Raw genomic sequence first — 19,418 nt, 5'->3', positions numbered from 1 at the left:
AATCATGCAAAGAAACCAAGGTCACCCCCAAGGTGCAAATATGAGGGTTGGTGTTGGCAAAGTGAGGATTTTAATGCAACATATTCATATCCTTATTTTGGACCGCCAATGCCAATGTCGTGGATGCCTCCCTATGCTCATATAGATCCATATCCATCATGGGACAAGCATGGTACAAGGGCACATTCTCCATCTTATTTTAGACCATCTCACCAATATTATGCAGCTTCAAGAAGATCAACATTTGAACAATCACATGTTAAAGACCGTTTCAATCATAAGGAATCGGTCCAGAGCTCAAGGAAGAAGAAAGAGGTGGTCAAGCAAGTTTACCGTGTTAAAAGAGATGGTTGCAAGAGTGCAACTTCAGATTTGATCTCAAATGAAAAAGAGCCAATTAATGTGTTGACATTGGCTACTAAAGACAATGAGACAAAGCAACCAATTATTGAGAGTCGAAGTGCCAAATCTGAAGAAAAGAAGTTGAGAGTGCACAAGGCCAAAAAGGAATTGCCATTGGTCAAAACAGAATCACAGCCGAGATGCCTGCTTGGCTTATCATATTGGCAAAAGAAGAAATTACAAAAACTTAGTGCACAAGAACTTGAAGAAAGGAACATGGCATGGGTTCCCAAAGGAAGTGCTCAAAATAAGAATTATGTGCAAGCTTCCATTACAAGAAGTGCGGCAAAGGTGAAGAAGGAAAAGAGTGAAAACTATGAAGGACCAAGCCGAAGGTTTCAATATCTTTGGTCTACACATTCTCCATGTTCTTCAACTATGCCATTAACGCCTATGTCATGGAATTCGTCATCAGGTATGATTGGTAACCCTCAATGGGCTTATTTTAATCCATGGATGCAATATAATTTCTTACGTCATGAAAGGGTATTACCAAGTTACTATACATTTGATTAGCTACAAGTTTGTTGCTGATCCAAAGGGCTGAAATACTTGATTTGTCATTTCATTTATTTATTTCGGCTATATGTGCTTTGAATGAAGTTTACATGGTAATGGTCGATATTTATCTATCGTCCTAAGAGTATGTCAATGCATGGCCGGTGTAGTATTCTAACATCGTCCTTAGTTCAATTGGAGAGCGAGACAAGCTACGTGCTCATGAAAATTTATATGTATGCCCATATTATGATTGAATGGAGTTGAGACATCATGACCGATGTCATTGAATATATGCTGCATAGACCAATTCATAGCTGCAGAATTGGTTAGTGGGCTTATACTTTGTTTGGATATGATTTGGCTTATGCATCTTTGAGATCTATAAAAGGCCAAATCATAGCTGATTTTATTACTTAACGTCGGATTAATGTCATGCATAATATTAATATTAGCCTTGTCTCTCTAGTACTATGGAGATTATGTTTTGATGGTTCAATTCATAGCAATGGCCAAAGTGTTGGTGTTGTTTATATATCTCTTTATGGTACTATTTTGGAAGCCTCATGCCGCTTAGAATATTTTTATGCATGATTAATCAAGGCCGAATATGCATTGTTATTCGGATTGACTTTTTACTTGCTATAGGTGCTATACATATCGAGGCTTCCGGTGATTCGTTTTGAGTAGTGCAACAAATATCCAAGGGTTATCAATGTTTTGAAGAATCACTTATAGTTTATCTTGGGGTATGTCTATAGATTCAAATTTTACCTTGGGTTGCATTAAAATTGTTCATATATTTAGACATGACAATTGGAGAGAGTTGGCATAGCAAGCATCCGGCTACCATGTCCGCCATGGTGTATTGCACATCTATCAATAGTTGATGCTTATTTTTGCCAACATAGGTAAGGCCGAATTGGAGCTCACCACCTCGGCCACTAATGAAACTTTTATGCAGATGAAGTAAGGATTGGAGGAAGTTCATTCGTGATTATCTGCAAAATCCTCGTGAAAGGGAGAACAATATGGTTCTGAGGATGGTTTTGATCTATGGAACCTTATCACCGGATTGTTATAGAAGCAGAGAAGTTTTCACCCAAGTTTGCATCAAGAGGTTCAAACAAGCAATGGCAGATATATACTTATCGTCCTAAGAACATGCAAAATGTCCGATGGAGTGTTGACATCGTCCTTAGAACAAGCTATGCGCAAGTTATTTTTTGGCACAAAAGCTCTGCCGAAAGACAGGGGGGCATGTGTTGACACCAGATTTTGGCATGGTCAAAAGCACAATTAAGAAGACCTCAAATTGAAAAGTGCTCATAGTGAGAAAGTTCCGTATCGTTAAAAGGAAAAACTTTGATATTTGGGCAATAGCCATCCGGTCGCATCTCTAAGGCCGAAGTTATGTTCGAAGTTCTGAGATTTCGCATCCAAAACACTATTCGGCTGATTACGCCCTCAAGACTGCCTCGTATGGAAAAGTGATCTACACTGATTGCCTTCGTCTCGTCGAAATGATCGATTTTGATATAAAAATCATCCAAATCCGAGTTCTATGCAAAAGTTAGAGCCAAAGCAGCGCAATGTTGCAAAAAATGATGGAGATGACCGGACGCCCAAAACCTCATGTTGCTACCGGACTGTCCGGTAAATGGGACCAGACTATCCGGCCTGGGGCGAGAAACACGTCAAAACTTTCTGTTGTGACCGGACAGTCTGGTCCGGTCAAGCGGACAGTCCGGTCCAAATTGAAATTGTATATCTATACGAATCTGATGATTGCGGGGCAGTTATGCCTCCAAGATGACGTCGAATCAAAAAACATTCAACATGAAAGTTGTTCGTCTCGTCGAAACGGTCAAAATTGCTTTTGGGCTCGTTTCCATCTGAGGTCGTTCACCACCACAAAATGGACCCGCAAGGTGTAGCCAGTTTGAACCAAACAGTTTTGGAAAGTTCGGAAAAACCAATCCGAATTTTACTAGGGTTTTGGACGTGAATCCAAGTCTTTTCCTTGCACGGGAAGTCCAGCTGCCTCTTATATATCTAAGGGGTGACGGCCGATTGAACACAACACACAATCAAACTAATCATCTACCACTTTTCATCTTTTATCCTTTTTCCTTAACCCTAGTTCTTCTTCTTTCTCGTTCTTCGTCTGTTCTTCTTGTTGCAGGGCAGCGAACCTCAAGGCCCTAGGGGCGATCAGGTCGACCTAGGGCAGCCCATAGTCGCCGCACACCCTGACGGGGTCCCTCCCGGGCGTGTAGGGTTTTGGGTCTTCAAAAGCACCCGCTGGATTGCCTGCGTACCGCGCTTCCGGACGGGTCTGCTTCGACGTGAGCTGCGGTGCATCACCCTCGGCATCAGAGGTACACAGTGACGTGTTCGTGTGCGAACAACACCCACTTAGTTTCTTTTGTTGAGATTTCATATACTTATAGCTCTAGTGCATCCGTTGCATGGCAATCCCTACTCGCTCACATTGATATCTATTGATGGGCATCTCCATAGCACGTTGATACGCCTAGTTGATGTGAGACTATCTTCTCCTTTTTGTCTTCTCCACAACCATCATTCTATTCCACCTATAGTGCTATGTGAAAGTGCGTTATATCGACTAGAGGGGGGTGAATAGGCGATTTTTATGAAAGTCTTCAGAACATGGGAGTTTTGAAGACAAACGATAAAATTAAACCTATTACCATGCAGCGGAAGGTAGACTACACTAGGAAAACCATAGTCAAGTATTCAATGAAGTGAAAGCACAAAGACTAATAGCAGCTAGGTAGTAAGGATCAGGTAGGAAGATATTGTGAAGCCAAACAGAACACGCAATCACTCCGTGAAGACAATTGATAGAGCAAACATACAATGACTTCACAAGGAGAAACAGTAAGTAAAGTGAAGTGAAGATAAAACCAGTGACTCGTTGAAGACAATGATTTGTTGGACCAGTTCCAGTTGCTGTGAAAACTGTACGTTTGGTTGGAGCGGCTAGGTATTTAAACCTTAGGACACACAGTCCCGGACACCCAGTCCTGAACACGCAGCTCAGGACACCCAGTCCTCACCGTATTCTCCTTGAGCTAATGTCACATAGACCTCGCCCAATTACTCTGGTAAGTCTTCAAGGTAGACTCCCAAACCTTCACAGACTTCGTTCACCGGCAATCCACAATGTCTCTTGGATGCTTAGAACGCGACGCCTAACCGGCTGGAGGATGCACAGTCCTCAAGTGTAATAAGTCTTCAGATCACACAGACAAGAAGACTTAAGTGATGCCCAATTCTCTCTGGCTCTGGGTGGTTAGGGCTTTATCCTCGCAAGGAATTCCATCTCAAAGGCTTCGAGGTGGGTTGCTCTCAAACGACAAAAGCCGTACTCTCAATCTGAGCAGCCAACCGTTTATGCTTGTAGGGGGTGGGCTATTTATAGCCACTTGGCAACCCGACCTGATTTGTCTGAAATGACCCTGGGTCACTAAGGAACTGACACGTGTCCCAACGGTCAGATATCAAACTCACACGGCAACTTTACTTGGGCTACAAGCAAAGCTGACTTGTCCGACTCTAGACAAGATTCGCTCTCATAGTCTTCACTCGAAGACATAGGTTTTTGGTTTAGGCATCACTTCAGTCATTCTGATTGGTTCTCTTCGACCCCACTTAATAGTACGGTGGTTCCTATGACTCAACACAAAAGAAAAAGAACTACGAAAGATCTAAGTCTTCGAGCTCCATAGGCTTCATATCGTGTCTTCTCTTGTCATAGTCTTCAATGTGAATATCTTCATATACCACCTTTGACTTCAATGCCTTCATAAAGTTTTAGGGGTCATCTCTGGTAGTAAAACCGAATCATGAGGGACTTCTACCTGTGTTATTCTGCAATTATCACAAACACATTAGTCCCTCAACTAGGTTTGTTGTCAATTCTCCAAAACCAACTAGGGGTGGCACTAGATGCACTTACAATCTCCCCCTTTTTGGTGATTGATGACAAACTAGTTGAAGTTTTGAACGGGGAATATAATCTGTGAAACTGTAAAGAATAAGGAATTGTCTTCATAAGTTGCAAGGGCTCCCCCTGAAGATGTGCATATAAGTTAATTTTCTTTTGGAATGCAAATGCACATGGCAGGTGGTACTTGTGGAGATCCACTTCAACTATGATGACAATCCACCATGCATTTGAAAGTATATGAAGATAATGCCATGCATAATGGAAAATGGACGTTTGCAGAATGAGCTAAGTGCGGAATTTATCGTCGCACATGCGGAATTTATCTTCGCAAAACAAGGTGGCGAATAAGTAGCAGACGACCATCTAGTTTAAGTGTTACAACTCATAAGAACCAAATGTAGCAAAAAAACGAGAGTTGTAAGCACGAAGCAAAATATAAGGCACCTGCCCATATGAACCCGCTTGAAGACTATCAATCTCATATGCTTCTCCCCCTTTTGTCAGTAATGACCAAAAAGGTTTGAATACATAGAGCCTCTACTCGTTGCCATGAGGAGTAGGTGAAGTAGCAGGGTTGTAGTGGAGCAGTGGCACTGTCAGTGGCTTCAGTTGAAGCAGGGTGTGGTGCACGTGTAGTGCCAGCCAAAGGATACACCCGAGAAACTGCTTCAACGCCTTCAACGTTCTGTGTAAAACTCTGATGTTCTGCATTCTGAAGACTTAGAGGTTGCTTGGCAGGCTCAGAATATATGGCTTCAGTAGACATGTCCACGTCAGGCAAGAAGATCCGATGGTTGCGGGCTGAGGGCTGATAAGAGATGGAGGAGTGTAGCTTGATCAGCCGCATGACCCAAGGGGCATAGAACTTCAAACCAAACAGATCAATGCCTGATGCAGCAAGTTGGCATATGAAGAAGTCCTGTGCATTGAAGCATTTGCCATGAAGTATATAGAAGACCAAAGTCTTCATTGCACCCTGAAGCTTGGCATTTGGAGAGTGCCCTTTGATAGGCCAGAGAGTTCGCCTGATGATGTGATAGATGGTTCTGGGCAGGTACTCAAGGTCTTCAACGAAGAACTCTGTGGGATACGCAGCATCTTGAGGCAATGGCTTCATCATACTGAGCATTTGACTCATATTAGGTTCTGGCCGCTGAAAGATGCACTCAATAGCTTCAGCATGCAGCTGACAGCCTTGCTCGAAGAGATCGCCAGGAGTGGGCAAGCCAGTGAGCTCAATGATGTCAAATGCATTGGCTTCGTGATGAACGTTGCCAGTCATCCACTCTAGAACCCAAGTCTTTTGATCTCTGCTGTATCCTTTGATGTGAAGTGTGGCATAGAATTGTAGCAGCAGCTCTTCATTCCAATGCTCTTCAGCAGTAACAAATTGCAGCAGACCCACTTGCTTGAAGCAATCCAACGCTTCTTATAGACAGGGCAGACCAGCTATAGCTTCAACGTCAAGGCGCTTGTGTGGGAAGATGCGACCTTGGTTGTAAAGAATGCCAGAGTAATAGCTTCGCTGAGGATAGCTCCAGAACCGATCAGATGATATCCTTTCCCTTGAGTAGGGGTTCCTGGAGCTATCGAAGAACGTGTTGTCTGCCCTGAAGCCATTGATGTTGAAGGAGCCAGGTGCTGATGCAGGACCTGGAAACCTTGGCAGTCTTGGGATTGGCTTCTGGACCTGAGGCCTGTGCTCAACATGATAGTTGAATTGGGGATCGGCAGCAGACTCAGGAACAGAAGTGGCGGGATCAGTGGCTTCGTTGTCTTCTGAAGCTTTTGCTGGGGAGGGCTCCACATTAGCTTCATTGGTGGTTGTGGCAGCCTCAAGATTTGCATCCTCCACTTTACTAGCTGGAGGGTTGGTCACAGGCACGTTCTCCTGGAGAACTGCTTCTTGGTGGAGCAGGGGAGTGGGATCTTGTGGTACTTCTTCTTCTGCGGCTGATGCAGCCGGAATGTCTTCAGCAGAGACTTGAGGCCTTGGACCTTTGCGAAGCCTGCGGAACGCAGTCGACGCCTGTGGAGTTGGAGTGGGCTGGGCCTCATAGTCTTCTTCCTCTTGTGGGCGATCTGCCCATGAAGCATCCTATGCAATTGGCGTCAGTGGACGTCCAATGCTGATGAGTTCGCTGTTTTCTAACTGAGGAAGGACTGCATCATTTTCTACATTGTCATGATGACCAATGTCTTCAGCAGCGATGAGATCAGCTGCTGGAATGTCTTCAGCTTCAGGAGCCTCTGTGGAAGCAGGTTCATGAACTGTCAGTTGACGTTCTGCGTCAGGATGAACCATAGAAATCGGTTCAACTATTAAGGGCTCTGTGGGAGCAGCCCGAGCTTTCTTGGTCTTTCTCTTTTTCTTGGTGGGGGCAGTAGGAGAGGCTTCAGAGTGTTTCCTCTTCCTGGCTTCAGCCTCAGCAGTTCTTGTCTTCTTGAGCTCTAAAGCTGTTGACCGGCTCTTTGGCTTCAAGCCAGTCATTCTTGTTGGGAAGACAATCGGAACTGCTTCTTGCCTTGGTGCATCAGATTCAGCCGTAGCAGGCTTCTTCTTCTTCTTTGCGGCCATCCTGGGGTCGATGCCAGGATGCCCAAGTGCTTTGCGCTTCTCAGCCTCATTATAGGCTTGCACACATCTATCAGCCAGAGTCTTCATGCGCTCGCGCGAACCCTGAGCTTCTGCGCGCTTCTTCACAAAGGCTTCCTTGAGCTCGTGCATCATTGTCTTGAAGTTCTTCACTTCTTGCACGCTGAGCTTGGCCATATGCTTCTTGAACTGAGCCTTTTCATAGTCAATCTTCTGCTTCGGTTCAACAATGCGCTGGGCAATAGCAAGTTTTGAAGCAATGGCGCCTTGGAAGGCGACAGTGAGGCCAATAGGTAGCTGCAGATCTTCAAAGCTGATGTTTGGCGTGTCAAACCACTCGTCAATGAAGTTGTGGATGATGGTGATATCAAAGAGAGGTAGATCATTGAAGATTTCTGCTTCTTCTTTGCTCTTGATGAGTTGCTCAAGAGCATCATCGCCAAGATCTTCATCACTTGACAAATCAATGTCGTCATTGCGCAGGATGGCAGCAGCTGTTAGCTCTTTGCCAGTGTGAGACAGAGGCATCTTGGCCTTCTGGGGCTTGGAGACGCGTGATAAATCTTCAGACTGCACACTGTCATCAGGAGGTGCAGTTGCCAATGGCTTCGCCCTTGAGATTTTTGGTGAAGGGGCTGGCTTTGAAGCTTTTGGCTTCTTCAACTTCTTTGGCTTCGGCACTGCAGGCGCGTCATCAGACTCAGTGTCAGCCGCAGGCTCATTCACTGCAGTCCCTTGAACCAAGATGTAGGTGATGAGGCCTTCAAGGTTGGCGAAAGGACCGATGACATTGGGTTCTGCATGTCGTGTGCCATCTGCTCTTGGAGATGAGGGACCAGGGTTGAAGTCTAACCCAAAAGTCTTCTTGTTCTGCTTCGCAGAGTTTTGAGCAAACTGGAAGTTGCGCTTGAACAGATTGTCGTCACGACACCATAGCAGTGACGACGAGTGTGCATCAGCAGGCTGTGGTCCACGGACCATGCATGGATAGAAGCCTTGAGCAATGGCTTCATCTCTGGACCTGGGTAGAAGATTCTTGAATAGGATGTCTCCCCACGGTCTCTTGATGGCGTTTTTCTCAGCATACTCCTGGGTCACAAATCTGTATTTGAACCATTGTTCTTCCCAATATCTTCGAATCCATTGGATTCGGGTCTTGCGCTGACTGTAATCCTCTTCAGGATCTGTCTTGTACATCTCTGAGAGTTCATCTGGCAGATCTCTGGAGGTCTCACCACGATGCTTTCTGCCACCCTTCCTTGCTGCCTTTTCTGAAGCCATAAACTTTAACTTGAAAGGCTTCAAGACGTTCAAAGGCTTCAAAGGTTTTCGTTTGCTGGACCAACAGGAACTGGCTTCGGGAGAATTTATGTGATGCTGTAAGAATTCTGCAAATGAATGCAGACTATGAGAACCAAAGGATTCTCACACGGACATGTACCTGTGACAGCATTAAGGTGCGAGGGAAGGGGAAGAGGTCATATGCATTCTCAGAAGATTTCGAAGATAAATCAGTTTAGAAGACATTGACCTCGTCGTGCGAAGACATTCACTCATGGATAAGAAGTTGGTTCCAGATTTGTACGAATCCACAGATCAGTACAAGTGAGGAATCTAACTACTTTGTGAAGCACAAGTGAATATACTAGGCATGTTATGAGATGCAGTATGAGAGAGATCTAGCTTGTGTGAACAGAAACTGCTTGTGGTAGAAAGTGACAGATCAATAGGATCAACGGTGCTGTAAAAAGGGAGTTTTATTTACCACACTGAGAACTGCTAGACGGAGTGGGAGATGAGGCCGAGCAGTTCACTCTTCCGTGCCCTAACTTGGCGAGGGAGGACACCTACGGCGACGGTGGAGAGGACGATGTCCGCGGTCGGCGTGAAGACGGCATCGGAGAGGGTTCTGGCAGCGAAGCGCTTCGTCGCCGGCGTCGTCGAGAGCTAGCGGTGGCGCTAGGGTTCGTGCGAGGGTGTAAGAAGAGATAATGACCGCTGTGAGTGTGTATTTATAGGCATAGGGGCGGCACTGTGCTATTACACAGGTGCCCCTGGCGATTCGCATCTGAGGAACACGTGGCCAGTATGCGGAATTTCGGGGTTTGTTCCACGTCCCACGCACGCCTAGATTGTCGGGTGGTCGTTCCTACTTCTCCGGATTTCATGTGGAGGAATGAGCATTGAAAACGGACTTAATGGTTGTCTCTGTATCTTCTGCTGACAAGGACGCAGAGAAGACATTCGACAGTTTCAATAGAATGCATATGACTTGGAGAGATAGAGTTTGAGATAGAAAGCATAGAGAAGTTGGGGTCTGATCACATTCACTTAGTTCAAAAGATTCAACACGAAGACATAGCTATAAGTGAATGCTGTAGAGGACAGAACACTAGTATATATATATATATAATCAACATAGTGAAGATAATCATGAAAATATGTTGAGTTCGAAGCCAAACCAAATGTGAAGACATTGCAAGGTAACACCATGAGTGAAACACTTCAAAATAGAACGTTTGGTGGTGGCGTTACCCACCGTATAGGAAGTATTAGACCCAGACACGGCGCACAATTATCGTGGCGCTCCGAAGTAAAATTCCACATTAATGTATTCACACTTAGAATGTATGTCTTCATTGATTGAAGATATACTTCACTTCGTGTGTTGCACATCTAAGTCATCAATATGCATAAGGGTTAGGATGTGTGCCTAATCAAAGGACATTTGAGGATTCCAGGATATTTAGCTCACACCGTAACTTGCAAAACCTCTTCTCATCCAAGGGCTTGGTGAAGATATCTGCTAATTGCTCTTCAGTGTTGACGTGTATCATATCAATGTCTTCCTTCACAACATGATCTCTGAGAAAGTGATGACGAATTTCAATGTGCTTTGTCTTCGAGTGCTGAACTGGGTTGTTAGCAATCTTGATGGCGCTTTCGTTGTCGCAGTAAAGTGGCACTTGCTTCAGATGAATGCCATAGTCCTTGAGTGTTTGCTTCATCCACAGAAGCTGAGCGCAGCAAGATCCAGCAGCAATGTATTCAGATTCAGCAGTGGAGAGAGATACATAGTTCTGCTTCTTTGAAGACCAACATACAAGTGATCGTCCCAGAAAGTGACATGTGCCTGATGTAGACTTGCGATCAACTTTGTCACTGGCATAATCAGCATCCGAGAATCCAACCAGATCAAACTCTGAGCCCTTTGGATACCATAATCCTAGAGTTGGGGTGTGAGCCAAATATCGAAGAATTCGCTTCACAGCTAAGTGATGCGACTCCTTTGGTGCCGCTTGAAATCGAGCACACATGCAAACACTAAGCATGATATCTGGCCTAGATGCACATAGATAAAGTAAAGAACCAATCATGGAGCGGTATACCTTTTGATCAAACTTTACCATTGTCGTCAGGACCCAGATGATGTTTGGCTGGCATTGGTGTTGTGAAGCCTTTGCAGCCTTGCATACCGAACTTCTTCAGGCAATCTTTGAGATACTTCTCTTGAGATATGAAAATGCCATTGCGTTGTTGTCGTATTTGAAGACCAAGGAAGAACTTCAGCTCCCCCATCATGGACATCTGATATTCCTCTTGCATCATATATCCAAACTCTTCACTGTACTTCTGATTGGTGCAGCCGAAGATAATGTCATCCACATATATTTGGCACACAAACAGTTCACCATCATATGTCTTAATGAAAAGAGTGGGATCTAGGGAACCAGGTATGAAGCCTTTGCTCTTCAGGAAGTATTTGAGTGTGTCATACCAGGCCCGAGGGTCTTGTTTGAGGCCATACAGTGCCTTGTTGAGCTTGTATACCATGTCAGGATGTTTTGGATTTTCAAAGCCAGGCGGTTGTGCAACATACACTTCTTCTTCAATCTTGCCATTGTGAAAGGCACTCTTCACATCCATTTGATAGAGAAGTATGTTATGATGATTTGCATAGGCCAGCAGTATGCGTATGGCTTCAAGTCTAGCCGCAGGAGCAAATGTTTCATTGAAGTCAATGCCTTCCACTTGAGTATATCCTTGAGCAAAGAGACGAGCTTTGTTTCTGACAACTTGACCATGCTCATCTTGCTTGTTGCGGTATATCCATTTGGTGCCTATTATATTGTGCTTCCGTGGATCAGGACGCTTAACCAGTTCCCATACATTATTCAGCTCAAACTGCTGAAGCTCTTCTTGCATAGCTTGAATCCATTCAGGTTCCATGAAGGCTTCTTCAACTTTCTTGGGTTCTGATATTGAGACGAATGCGAAGTGCCCACAGAAATTTGTTAGCTGAGTTGCCCTTGAACGAGTGAATGGACCAGGTGCATTGATGCTATCAATTATTCTTTCAATCTGCACTTCATTGGCAACGCGGGGATGTACAGGGCGAAGAGCATTGTCTTCATGTTGATCAGGTGCTGAAATGATAAGTTCTTCTTCAGGATGAGCTTCAGAAGGTATAATTTCTCCTGTTCCCATTAGCTTGATTGATTCACTGGATGGAACTTCATCTAGCACACTTGGCAGCTGCTCTCTTTGTGAGCCGTTGGTCTTATCGAACCGCACATCCACTGTTTCAACCACTTTGTAATGAAAGAGATTGAAGACTCTGTAGGAGTGCGAATCCTTTCCATATCCAAGCATAAAACCCTCATGTGCTTTTGGTGCAAATTTTGAGGTGTGATGTGGGTCCTTGATCCAGCACCTTGCGCCAAATACTCTGAAGTAACTGACATTTGGCTTTTTGCCAGTAAGGAGCTCATAAGATGTCTTGTTCAGTAGCTTGTGAAGATAAACACGATTGATTGTATGACATGCAGTATCAATGGCTTCGGGCCAGAATTTTCTTGGGGTCTTGTATTCATCTAGCATCATTCTGGCCATCTCAATTAGTGTTCTGTTCTTGCGTTCGACGACGCCATTCTGCTGTGGCGTGTACGGGGCTGAGAATTCATGTGTGATGCCCAAGGTATCAAGATATGTATCAAGGCCAGTGTTCTTGAATTCAGTGCCATTGTCACTTTTGATGTGCTTTATCTTGGCGCCAAAATTGTTCATAGCTCGATTGGCAAAGCGTCTGAAGACATCCTGCACTTCAGTCTTGTAAAGGATTATGTGCACCCAAGTATATCTAGAATAATCATCAACAATAACGAAGCCATAGAGGCAAGCAGTAGTAGTTACAGTTGAGTAATGAGTGGGACCGAAAAGATCCATGTGAAGCAGTTCGAAGGGTTGAGTAGTAGTCATGATTGTCTTCATGGGATGTTTGGCCCTCGTCATCTTCCCTGCTTCACAGGCACCGCATAAGTGGTCTTTCTTGAACTTGACGCCCTCGATGCCTATGACATGCTTTTTCTTCGCAAGGGTGTGGAGGTTCCTCATGCCAGCGTCCAAGCCTCCGATGCCAGAGCCAGCATTCTGAAGCCTTTGCTAGAAGACATACAGCAAGCTTTGGCCCTGCTGAGAAATCTACCACGTACAAATCATCTTTTCGATACCCTTCAAACACTAGAGACTTGTCAGATTCCATTAGTACAAGGCAATGATATTTTCCAAACATTACGATCATGTTCAAATCGCAAAGCATTGAGACAGACATTAAGTTGAAGCCAAGGGATTCAACAAGCATGACTTTATCCATGTGTTGATCCCTTGAGATTGCAACTCTACCTAGACCCAATACCTTACTTTTACCAGTGTCAGCAAATGTGATGTGGCTCTTGTCGGATGGACGTAAGGTTGAGTCCATAAGAAGACTTCTTTTGCCAGTCATGTGATTTGTACACCCACTGTCAATAATCCATTCTGAAGACGCTGGTGTCGTACCCTACAGTGCAGTTAGGGGGATAGGCTTCACCAAGAGCATTGTGAAGCAAAAACATTTGACGAAACAGTGGGTTATGAAAGCTTAGATCTAGGTTAGGACTAATAGGGAGAGTAGCAAGTGATTCAGGTACGAAGTACATAGTAAGACCATTTGGGCATTTGATCTTGCGCCCTACAAGATGTTTAAGGTCCCCAGCAATAGCGTCAGACGATTTTGGTTTTCTGCTGGAGACCTTTCCCTGCAAAAGAGAGTTAAGCCTTCTTAACCACCCACATCTTCAAGGGTGGCTTAGAAGCAATAAGTCTAAGTGCAGCATCTGAGAATTTTGGCTTTGAAGCCTTAGCAAACAGTCTTGCAGGCGGACAATAGTACTCATAAGAATAAGCAGAATAGTTCTTGGTCTTATGAACATGGCGGTTTGATGAACCGCTCTCATATTCATATGCCTGAGTATGGTTTCCCTGCAAAACATTTGCGTTAGTGCGACTCAGGTGAGTCCTCTGTTTGTATGAAGCCTTTGGACCGTATGAAGCCTTTGGTCTGAGGTTTGTCTTCTTCAAGTGAGGTGTCATGAAGACATTCACAGGAAGATTTTCAAGACACCTTTTCGGAACCCAGATCTTCTTCATAGGCGGTCCATTCCTGCATTAGTACCAATGTACCTGGCAAACACTTCACCATTCTGATTCTTAAACATTATATAGTTTGCATCAAAGGATTCATCAATGTTAATGGGGTTAGCACAAGTGAAGCCAGTTAGATTGGATGGATCTGCTAAAGGTTCCTTTGCAGCAACCCACATGGTTTTGGGGTACTGCTCAGGTTTCCAGTAAGAGCCATCTGCATCCATTTTCCTTACGAACCCAACACCCTCTTTCCTAGGGTTTCGGTTCAGAATCTGCTTTTTGAGGACATCACATAGTGTCTGATGCCCTTGAAGACTTTTGTACATCCCTGTTTCAAGCAATGTCTTCAACCTAGCATTCTCATCAGCAATAGCGGTGGTATCCTCAGCAGAGGGGTTAGTTACCGCATCAATAGTTGAAGATATTGCAACAGCAGTAGTAGTAGAACATTCAGCAACAGAAGTAGCATTATCACGCTCAATGCATTTAAGACATGGTGGTTCAAATCCTTCCTGAGCGGGACTGATCTGTTTGGCGCGAAGTGACTCGTTTTCCGTTTGAAGATCTTCATGAACCACTCTAAATTTCTCAAGATCTTGCTTCCTTTGAAGATAATCATAGGAAAGCTTTTCATGAGTTGTTGAGAGAGTTTCATGACGACTTTCAAGTTCCTGATACTTAATGTGAAGATTTTTTATGTCTTCAATTAAGGATTCAGATCGAGTCATTTCAGCACCTAACAGATCATCGCTTCTGTCTAACAGTTTTTGAATATGTTCCATAGCTTTCTGTTGTTCAGTTGCAATTTTAGCAAGTGTTTTGTAGCTAGGTTTTGAACCACAATCAGAGTCATCGTCACTAGATGTTTGATAGTGAGTAGTGCGTGTGTTTACCTTGGCACCGCGTGCCATGAAGCAGTAGGTAGAAGCGGAGTAGTCCTTGTCATTTGCATCGGTGTCGGTGATGAAGTCATTGTCTTCAGTGTTGAAGATGGACTTGGCAACGTATGTTGTAGCCAGACTTGCGACGCCTGAGTCAGATTCCTCCTCAGACTCCACCTCCGCCTCCTCAGAAGCAGACTCCTCCTCTGAATCCATTTCCTTGCCAACAAACGCACGTGCCTTGCCAGATGAGCTCTTCTTGTGTGATGAAGACTTTGAGGAAGACTTGGAAGAAGACTTTGAGTATTTCTTCTTCTTCTTCTTGTCGTCAGAGTCATATTCCTTGCTCTTCTTCTTCTTTTTGTTCTCATTGTCCCACTGTGGACACTCAGAGATGAAGTGGCCAAGTTTCTTGCACTTGTGACTGAAGGAAATATGCCCTAGAGGCAATGATAAAGTTATTATTTATTTCCTTATACCATGGTAAATGTTTATTATTCATGCTAGAATTGTATTAACCGGAAACATAATACATGTGTGAATACATAGACAAACAGAGTGTCACTAGTATGCCTCTACTTGACTAGCTCGTTAATCAAAGATGGTTATGTTTCCTAACCATGGACAAAGAGTTGTTATTTGATTAATGGGATCACATCATTAGGTGAATGATCTGATTGACATGACCCATTCCATTAGCTTAGCACCCGATCGTTTAGTATGTTGCTATTTCTTTCTTCATGACTTATACATGTTCCTATGACTATGAGATTATGCAACTCCCGTTTGCCGGAGGAACACTTTGTGTGCTACCAAACGTCACAACGTAACTGGGTGATTATAAAGGTGCTCTACAGGTGTCTCTAAAGGTACATGTTGGGTTGGCGTATTTCGAGATTAGGATTTGTCACTCCGATTGTCGGAGAGGTATCTCTGGGCCCTCTCGGTAATGCACATCACTTAAAGCCTTGCAAGCATTGCAACTAATGAGTTAGTTGCGGGATGATGTATTACAGAACGAGTAAAGAGACTTGCCGGTGACGAGATTGAACTAGGTATGGGATACCGACGATCGAATCTCGGGCAAGTAACATACCGATGACAAAGGGAACAACGTATGTTGTTATGCGGTCTGACCGATAAAAGATCTTCGTAGAATGTGTAGGAGCCAATATGAGCATCCAGGTTCTGCTATTGGTTATTGACCGGAGACGTGTCTCGGTCATGTCTACATTGTTCTCGAACCCGTAGGGTCCGCACGCTTAAGGTTACGATGACAGTTATATTATGAGTTTATGCATTTTGATGTACCGAAGGTTGTTCGGAGTCCCGGATGTGATCACGGACATGACGAGGAGTCTTGAAATGGTCGAGACATAAAGATTGATATATTGGAAGCCTATGTTTGGATATCGAAAGTGTTCCGAGTGAAATCAGGATTTTACCGGAGTGCCGGGAGGTTACCGGAACCCCCCCGGGAGCTATATGGGCCTAAGTGGGCCTTAGTGGAAAAGATAAGGGGCAGCCCAAGATGGGCCGCACGCCACTCCCCTCCCTTGGTGCGAATAGGACAAGGAGAGGGGGCCGGCCCCCCTCTCTCTTTTCCCCCCTCCGCGAATCCTATTCCAACTAGGATTGGGGGGGGGGGAATCCTACTCCCAGAGGGAGTAGGACTCCTCCTGGCGCGCCTCTCCTAGGCCTGCCGCACCCCCCCTTGAGCCTTTATATACGGAGGAAGGGGCACCCCAGAGAAACACAAGTTGATCCACGTGATCATATTTTTAGCCGTGTGCGGTGCCCCCTTCCACCATAGTCCTCGATAATATTGTAGCGGTGCTTAGGCGAAGCCCTGCGGCAGTAGTACATCAAGATCGTCACCACGCCGTCGTGCTGACGGAACTCTTCCCCAACACTTTGCTGGATCAGAGTCCGGGGATTGTCATCGAGCTGAACGTGTGCTAGAACTCGGAGGTGCCGTAGTTTCGGTGCTTGATCGGTCGGGCCGTGGAGACGTACGACTACATCAACCAAACGCTTCCGTTGTCGATCTACAAGGGTACGTAGATCACACTCTCCCCCTCTCGTTGCTATGCATCACTATGATCTTGCGTGAGCATAGGAATTTTTTTGAAATTACTATGAAACCCAACAGTGACAAGTTTTGTTCTTGTAGTCATGAGCAGGAGCTTCATCATTCCTTGAACTTGATCGGGAAGACTTTCTGAAGTCTTTCTTCTTGGTGAATTTTTGGAACTTCTTGACAAGCATAGCAAGTTCCCTTCCAATGTCTTCAGGGTCATCAGAACTGCTGTCAGATTCTTCTTCAGATGAGGAGACATCTTTTGCCTTCAAGGCACGAGTTCGCCCATAGTTTGGACCGTAGATCTCTCTTTTCAACAAAAGCTGAAACTCATGTGTGTTGAGCCTCTCAAGTATGTCAGACGGATCGAGAGTCTTGAAATCAGGATGTTCTTGAATCATCAGGGCCAGGATGTCAAACGAACTATCAAGTGATCTCAGCAGCGTCTTGACGACTTCGTGTTTGGTAATCTCAGTGGCGCCGAGGGCTTGAAGCTCATTTGTGATGTCAGTGAGTCGGTCAAATGTGTGCTGGACATTCTCATTGTCATTTCGCTTGAAGCGGTTGAAGAGGTTGCGAAGGACACTGATTCTCTGATCTCTCTAGGTTGAGATGCCTTCATTGACCTTGGAGAGCCAGTCACAGACCAGCTTGGATGTCTTCAAAGCACTCATACGGCCATACTGTCCTTTGGTCAGATGATCACAGATGATATTCTTGGCAGTAGAGTCCAGTTGAACGAATTTCTTGACATCAACAGTAGAGACACCTTCTCCATCCTTGGGAACACCGTTCTCGACAACATACCACAGGTCGATGTCAATGGCTTCAAGATGCATACGCATCTTATTCTTCCAGTAGGGATATTCAGTTCCATCGAAGACGGGGCACGCAGCGGAGACTTTAATTATCCCTGCAGTCGACATAGCTAAAACTCCAGGTGGTTAAACCGAATCACACAGAACAAGGGAGCACCTTGCTCTGATACCAATTGAAAGTGCGTTATATCGACTAGAGGGGGGGTGAATAGGAGATTTTTATGAAAGTCTTCAAAACATGGGAGTTTTGAAGACAAACGATAAAATTAAACCTATTACCATGCAGCGGAAGGTAGACTACACTAGGCAAACCATAGTCAAGTATTCAATGAAGTGAAAGCACAAAGACTAATAGAAGCTAGGTAGTAAGGATCAGGTAGGAAGATATTGTGAAGCCAAACAAAACACGCAGTCACTCCATGAAGACAAATGATAGAGCAAACATACAATGACTTCACAAGGAGAAACAGTAGGTAAAGTGAAGTGAAGATAAAACCAGTGACTTGTTGAAGACAATGATTTGTTGGACCAGTTCTAGTTGCTGTGACAACTGTACGTCTGGTTGGAGCGGCTAGGTATTTAAACCTTAGGACACACAGTCCCGGACACCCAGTCCTGAACACGCAGCTCAGGACACCCAGTCCTCACCGTATTCTCCTTGAGCTAAGGTCACACAGACCTCGCCCAATTACTCTGGTAAGTCTTCAAGGTAGACTCCCAAACCTTCACAGACTTCGTTCACCGGCAATCCACAATGTCTCTTGGATGCTCAGAACGCGACGCCTAACCGGCTGGAGGATGCACAGCCCTCAAGTGTAATAAGTCTTCAGATCACACAGATAAGAAGACTTAAGTGATGCCCAATTCTCTCTGGCTCTGGGTGGTTAGGGCTTTATCCTCGCAAGGAATTCTCTCTCAAAGGCTTCGAGGTGGGTTGCTCTCAAATGACAAAAGCCATACTCTCAATCTGAGCAGCCAACCGTTTATGGTTGTAGGGGGTGGGCTATTTATAGCCACTTGGCAACCCGACCTGATTTGTCCGAAATGACCCTGGGTCACTAAGGAACTGATACGTGTCCCAACGGTCAGATTTCAAACTCACACGGCAACTTTACTTGGGCTACAAGCAAAGCTGACTTGTCCGACTCTGGACAAGATTCGCTCTCATAGTCTTCACTCGAAGACATAGGTTTTTGGTTTAGGCATCACTTCAGTCATTCTGACTGGTTCTCTTCGACCCCACTTAACAGTACGGTGGTTCCTATGACTCAACACAAAAGAAAAAGAACTACGAAAGATCTAAGTCTTCGAGCTCCATAGGCTTCATATCGTGTCTTCTCTTATCATAGTCTTCAATGTGAATATCTTCATATACCACCTTTGACTTCAATGCCTTCATAAAGTTTTAGGGGTCATCTCTGGTAGTAAAACCGAATCATGAGGGACTTCTACCCGTGTTATTCTGCAATTCTCACAAACACATTAGTCCCTCAACTAGGTTTGTCGTCAATACTCCAAAACCAACTAGGGGTGGCACTACATGCACTTACACTATGTCCATGGCTCGCGCTCATGTATTGCGTGAAGATTGAAAAAGTTTGAGAACATCAAAAGTATGAAACAATTGCTTGGCTTGTCATCGGGGTTGTGCATGATTTAAATACTTTGTGTGATGAAGATAGAGCATAGCCAGACTATATGA

Source organism: Triticum urartu, chromosome 5, assembly GCF_003073215.2.
Source record: "Triticum urartu cultivar G1812 chromosome 5, Tu2.1, whole genome shotgun sequence".
Classification (NCBI taxonomy): Eukaryota; Viridiplantae; Streptophyta; class Magnoliopsida; order Poales; family Poaceae; genus Triticum; species Triticum urartu.
This window is presented reverse-complemented; position numbering follows the sequence as displayed.